This window comes from Terrapene carolina, unplaced genomic scaffold (assembly GCF_002925995.2).
Source record: "Terrapene carolina triunguis isolate 2854851 unplaced genomic scaffold, T_m_triunguis-2.0 Scaffold461, whole genome shotgun sequence".
NCBI classification, from domain to species: Eukaryota; Metazoa; Chordata; order Testudines; family Emydidae; genus Terrapene; species Terrapene triunguis.
The window spans coordinates 1,191,414-1,198,491 of NW_020664812.1; the positions used below are offsets into that span (position 1 = coordinate 1,191,414).

Consider the following 7,078-nt stretch of genomic DNA (forward strand, 5'->3'; position numbering starts at 1 on the left):
AACTGTTAGTGGTGGATCACTTGGCTGGTGAGTCGATGAAGAACACAGCTAGCTGCGAGAATTAATGTGAATTGCAGGACACATTGATCATCGACACTTCGAATGCACTTGCGGCCCCGGGTTCCTCCCGGGGCTACGCCTGTCTGAGCGTTGCTTGAAGGTCAATTGTCCCTGCGGATCCGGTGGCGGCGGGACGCCGCCCTCCTCCCCTGGTGGTGGAGGGCCATGAGCGACCCCGCCGCCGCCCTTCCTAGGAGGCGCGGCTGGGGTGTCGCAGGCACTGGGGTCAGTCCATCGCCCCCTTCCCGTCCTCAGGAAGGGGAGCCCGTGGCTCTCCCCAACACCTTCGTCCCCCTAAGTTCAGACCCGATGCCCCGGAGCACCCGCTTCGGGGAGCTCATCCCGTTGGCGGAGGAGCAGCGTCACGACAGCCGGTCCCATGTGCCCCGTTGCCCACGCTCCCGTTGCACACCCCCCCTGTGCCCCGCTCGTGCAGCGGGACAGGGTGGAGTTTCCGGGGGACGTTGCGTTGGGGGGGTCGGGGAACCGGGTCGGCTGTGGGTGCCGGCTCCCGGGTCCCGAGGGGAGACGGGCCTGCCCCGCGCGGCTGTCTGTGGTGACCCGGCTGCCCGCGGGGTCCTGGTCCCCTCCTCTTCCCCGGGTTACGACGGTGCCTGGGACCGGGGTGCAGTCAGGGTGAGGGCGAGACTCGCCAGGAGGAGGAGGGTGTCGGAAAGTCAGGGAGAGAAGGGGCAGGAAGCACGCACGCGTGACGGTGGAGAGAGGAGGAGGGGTTCGTGAGGGGGCCCAGGTTTCGAACTCCCCCCCAAGCTCCTCCGTCCGCCACCTCTGCCGGTCGTTTCCCCTCTCCCTGGCCAACGGCGCCCCTCGCACGCACTCCTGGCGCCATCAGCCCCCCTCCGCTCGCCCCGGTGCCCGTGCCCGTCTCGGCACCTCTCCATGCTCTCTCTCGCTCCTGCGCTGGGCCATTCTTCCTCAAGCTGGTTGGATCGGGCCTCCTCCAGGGCCAAAGTGCTTCCGCGGTGGGGGACGGTGGGTGTCCGCTGTGCCCCCCCACCCCCGGGTCCCCATCCGACTGCGACCTCAGATGAGACATGGCGACCCGCTGAATTTAAGCATATTAGTCAGCGGAGGAAAAGAAACTTACCAGGATTCCCTCAGTAATGGCGAGTGAACAGGGAAGAGCCCAGCGCCGAATCCCTGTCCCGTGGTGGGGCGCGGGAAATGTGGCGTACAGAAGACCCACTCCCCGGTGCCGCTCTCGGGGGCCCAAGTCCTTCTGATCGAGGCACAGCCCGTGGACAGTGTGAGGCCGGTAGCGGCCCCCGGCGCACCGGGACTGGGTCTTCTTGGAGTCGGGTTGCTTGGGAATGCAGCCCAAAGCTGGTGGTAAACTCCACCTAAGGCTAAATACTAGCACGAAACCGACAGTCAACAAGTACCGTAAGGGAAAGTTGAAAAGAACTTTGAACAGAGAGTTCAAGAGGGCGTGAAACCGTTAAGAGGTAAACGGGTGGGGTCCGCGCAGTCTGCCCAGAGATTCAACCCGGCGGGTTTGGTCAGCCGGCCCGGGACGACGGAGCCCCCTTGCCCCCCCTAAATTCCTCGTTTAAATAAGCAGCAGCTATTGAAACACTAGAGAACAGCCCAAAATCTCTTACCTTCAGCCCCCCTCAGTGCTGCTGATTTATCTCTGAGAAGCAGCAAGAGAGAGATTTGTCTGCTGCATCTCCCTCTCTCTGCCTTTCACCGTCTCTGCCTCTTCTCTTTATACAGAGAGCAATTGACAAGCCCCAGTTCCACAGAACTCACTGGCAAGACTCCCACTGACCAAAGTTTGAGCTCCTAACATCCAAGATCCAAACAATGTGACAGGTGGAATCAATATCTCAAAACTCTGCACTGTCATCGCTGGTATCAACTCTTATCTCGAAGGTTATGGGGAAGGTCCTATTGGGCAACATCCATTCGTCAGTGTGGGGGTGGAGGACAGTGGTGGGACTGCAAACTCTCACTTTCCTTGTGCCACTTGCAGGGTATGGGGCTCTGAAGTGCCTGGGAGCAGCAATCAGTCTCTGCACAGACAGCTTATAGGAAGGTGTGGGGAACTGGGCCTGTCTGCTTTAGGGGGACAGCCTGCTTTTTCTCTCTCTGATGTTGATCATAAAATCATAGAATCATAGAATATCAGGGTTGGAAGGGACCTCAGGAGGTCATCTAGTCCAACCCCCTGCTCAGACCAGGACCAATTCCCAACTACATCATCCCAGCCAGGGCTTCGTCAAGCCTGACCTTAAAAACCTACAAGGAAGGAGATTCCACCACCTCCCTAGGGAACCCATTCCAGTGCTTCACCACCCTCCTAGTGAAAAAGTTTTTCCTAATATCCAACCTAAACCTCCCCAACTGCAACTTGAGACCATTCCTCCTTGTTCTGTCATCTGGTACCACTGAGAACAGTCTAGATCCATCCTCTTTGGAACCCCCTTTCAGGTAGTTGAAAGCAGCTATCAAATCCCCCTCATTCTTCTCTTCTGCAGACTAAACAATCCCAGTTCCCTCAGCCTCTCCTCATAAGTCATGTGCTCCAGACCCCTAATCATTTTTGTTGCCCTCCGCTGGACTCTTTCCAATTTTTCCACATCCTTCTTGTAGTGTGGGGCCCAAAACTGGACACAGTACTCCAGATGAGGCCTCACCAATGTCGAATAGAGGGGAATGATCACATCCCTCGATCTGCTGGCAATGCCCCTACTTATACAGCCCAAAATGCCGTTAGCCTTCTTGGCAACAAGAGCACACTGTTGACTCATATCCAGCTTCCCGTCCACTGTAACCCCTAGGTCCTTTTCTGCAGAACTGCTTCCTAGCCATTCGGTCTCTAGTCTGTAACAGTGCATGGGATTCTTCCGTCCTAAGTGCAGGACTCTGCACTTGTCCTTGTTGAACCTCATCAGGTTTCTTTTGGCCCAATCCTCTATAATTTGTCTAGGTCCCTCTGTATCCTATCCCTACCCTCCAGCGTATCTACCACTCCTCCCAGTTTAGTGTCATCTGCAAACTTGCTGAGAGTGCAGTCCACACCATCCTCCAGATCATTAATGAAGATATTGAACAAAACCGGCCCCAGGACCGACCCTTGGGGCACTCCGCTTGAAACCGGCTGCCAACTAGACATGGAGCCATTGTTCACTACCCGTTGAACCCGACGATCTAGCCAGCTTTCTATCCACCTTATAGTCCATTCATCCAGCCCATACTTCTTTAACTTGCCGGCAAGAATACTGTGGGAGACCGTATCAAAAGCTTTGCTAAAGTCAAGGAATAACACATCCACTGCTTTCCCCTCATCCACAGAGCCAGTTATCTCCTCATAGAAGGCAATTAGGTTAGTCAGGCATGACTTGCCCTTGGTGAATCCATGCTGACTGTTCCTGATCACTTTCCTCTCCTCTAAGTGCTTCAGAATTGATTCCTTGAGGACCTGCTCCATGATTTCTTGTCTGCTATCATTCTGAATTCTAAGAGAGAAAGTTGTGTTACGTTGCAACCTTCCACCAAAAGACCCACCCCACCCAAACAGTAACAAAACATTTTTAAGTGTAACCCTACTGCCAGGTGGAGCCAGCAGTAACAAGGGCCGGATTCAGTATCTAGGGTTCCTTTTCAACAATACAACACAAAACTGGCTTGAGCCCCCACCCAGTGACCTGGGACTGTTACACACCACCCCCCTGAGCGCCTCTAAGAGGCAATACTTCCCCCCTCGCAAGCACAGAGTCTGAGTGTAGCAAAAACTTTTAATAAAAGGAGAGAATTAACTCAGCATTAATTTGGGAAAACACTGCAACTAGGGCTCATAAACACAAACCATGAGCAAAAGACCCATCCCCAAGTAAGTTGGACAGTGTCCTTTTTCCCTCAGGGTCTTAAGTCTAGCTACCCAAAAAGCCTTTTAATGTGCCCCTCACTTCTCTGTATCCCACTCACAATTGCTGTCCTTGGCCAGTGCAGCCCCAGAGTTCAGCGGTTCATCCACAGAGTTCACCTCCCACCCTGTGTGGAAGGCAGGGGGCAGTAAGGAGGCACCTTACATGCTGCACTGCTCGGGCACTCGCTCATTGCCCCAACGCCTCTGCGGGCCTCTGCTCTGGCCCTCTCCACTAGCTTCTCTGCTGGACACTTGCCACACCTCTCCACCAGCCTCCCTGCCAGCCACTTGCCACACCTCTCCACCAGCTGCCCACTCACCAAGATGTCTTCAGGGCCCCCCCCGACACACACATAACACAGCTCTCAGTGATTTCAGCCGTTAGTGGGGGACCTCACTGCTGGTGCACACTGGGCAGTCTCTTGCAATAGAGACACTGCCCCAAAGTAGATCTAATACTTAGATCTAGGTATCTGCAATTTCAACTCTGCAGCATGCAACAAGACTCTCAATTAAGTCTAAATTAGCTTTTATGATGCCATTAAGAAAGAAGGGGTCAAATGGTGTCTAGGACCCTTAAACAGGCTCCACCCCACCATATGCCTCTGCCTACACCCACCCACCCTCACTCCACTCATTGGGCTTTGGAATCCATTTCCCCTGCATAGTGAGGGCTGTTGAGCAGGGGCGGCTCTAGCTTTTTTGCCACCCCAAGCACGGCAGGCAGGCAGCTTTCAGCAGTGCACCTGCAGGAGGTCCCCGGTCCCGCGGTTTCGGCGTACCCGCTGCCAAATTGCCGCTGAATCTACAGGACCTGCAGACCTCCCACAGGCATGCCACCAAAGGCTGTCTGACTGCTGCCCTCACAAGGATTAGCAGGGTATCCCCCACAGCTCACCACCCCAGACACATACTTGGAGCGCTAGTGCCTGGAGCCACCGCTGCTGTTGAGTTGAGGGTGAGTCCCTCCATTGGGCTATGCCAGGTACAGTGCTGCTGCCCTCGGTTCACACAACAAGGATAGCAACCCTTTATTACTCCTGCCCCAATAACAAGGAGTCAGGGGATCCAACACCAGCCACAAGTGATCATTTCAGCAAGCAGTCCCATCATGCTGAGCACCTGGGTAGGGTGGGTGTGTCCATGCAAACGAGATCAGCTTCTGAAGTCTTTTTCCACAGCTCACCACTAGATGTCAGGGGAGAGCTCATCTAGACTCTGCTTACATAAGCATTTGATCAAGAGGCTTCCAAACAGGCTAAACCCAGGGGCACTTAGAGCCATACTGGTTGGCTCCAGCATGGTCAGGCAGGTATTGCTTTGCCCCACCCAGCTCAGGATCCTTCACATTTTCACAGGCCATCAGGCAGGCTTAGACTGTGGGGAGAAGTCCCCCTTCTTTCCTGGCTGTAGTTACCTCTGCCAAGCGGGTACCCTGCTCTTCGACTGGACATTTCCCACCCTTGGCTGGGTGCCAGGGATTGGGCAGGGCCCTGCAGCTGCCTCATGTCCCCACACTGCCATCACCACAGACCCACAGAAATGCAGGCCTGGAAGGGAGCTTAACAGACCTACACCAGCCCTCAGCCATGAGGCAAGGCTAAGTGTTATCCTGACCAGTCGTGCCCAGTGCGTGTCTAACCCACCTCTCCTGCCTCTGGGCCCAGGCATGGGAGGGCAGAGAGACCATTTCCCTGGCCTGGGTATCAGGACTCAGAGAAGCTTCCCTTCCAGTCAGTAAGACTTCTTGCTCCCACGGAGGAGGCTGTTTCCTCCCCCTGCTGCCTTTCCTCAGTCTCAGGGGTTTGGTTTCATAGGCTGGGGAGGTACCTGGATCTCCTCTCTGATTCTGATCAGGGGCATACGAGCTCCACATCCTCTGAGCTGTTCCATTTACATGCTGGCTAACGGAGTGGGGTCTGACTGCCCTCTTCAGCTCTTGAAGCCATAATCCCATTGCCCAACAGCACATATCAGGACTACCTGGCAATGCACCTAGAGCTGGCACCCCGACCCCTCCTGGGGCTGCATCAACTGCTGTGCTGTAGGCAGAGGGAAGGCGTTCATGCCAGGTGGTGTCGGAGAGAAGGCTTTGGATTCTTTGACCATGGGATGGTGTTCCAAGAAGAAGGAGTGCTAGGCAGTTCCAGTTCCACTCCCAGCACCCAGCCACGGCTCAGGCCCTGGCCCCCAGCCATGGCTCTGCTCCCAGCACTGGCTGTGGCCACGACTCTGCTCCAGGCCTGGGGGTTGAAGACACATTCCATTACTGGAAGGGGGGGGCACAAGAGGAAAAGTTTGGGCACCACTGATCCAGTCATTAGTACCTCTCAGTTTAACAGTACAAGGCAGCAGAAGAAAAACAGGTTTATGTGGGGAGCAGTAACTCAGGAAGCCCTTGGTCAAATGACCCCAAATTTGGATCACTAATGCTGCCCTGTATCTCCATGAGGTGCACCAAATTTCAAAGCAATCCAAGTCACCATTCAGATTGTAGAACACTTACAAGAGTTGAGACTTAAAGCATAAAAATGGAGGGTATGGAAACATGCTAGCTGGTTTTCTGTACCAGCACATGCACACTGTAAAAATGTACATTATCTTAAATACCATTCTCAGTTTGGATCCCCTAAAGATTTAGAGGGTGCCGTGCACTATGCTGGGTAAAACTTGACAGACTGAGACCAGCCAGTTGCGAACCAGCTGAGCGGCGAGCAGTGGAGAGGCTAACAGACGGAGTTTGACTGGGATCTGCCCGAGAGGAGCCACGTTAAGTGCTGCATTAGGGGGCCTGTTTTGGGAGCTGGGGGGTGAGTATCTGAGTGTCTGTTGCAGGGACAGTTTGTCAATTTGACCATGTCCTTGATTGTTTGAAAAGTGTGAATTGGGAGTGCTTTGTTCCAGGTGGGCCTTGAGTGGGCCTGATCGACTGAGCGGAGGGTAAAGCTTTGAGCCGTGACAACTGCTTCGAGCCAGCAGCCTATAAAAAGGCAGCCAGTTGCGAACCAGCTGAGTGGCTAACAGAGGGAGAGCGCCTGGGGAGAGCCCACTGAGGCTTTCATCTTGCAGGCTCCTCTGAGTAGTTGCTGCAGCAGCTGAGGAAGCTCTTAGAAGGAAGGTAATATG

At 54.7% G+C, this 7,078-nt stretch overlaps 1 non-coding gene across 1 annotated transcript; it reads left to right on the plus strand.

The window, feature by feature from the left end:
• On the plus strand, positions 1-153 carry LOC112118075. The gene has a single exon (XR_002909022.1). It is a non-coding gene; the product is annotated as a 5.8S ribosomal RNA (ribosomal RNA).
• Positions 154-7,078: the final 6,925 nt, after the last annotated feature.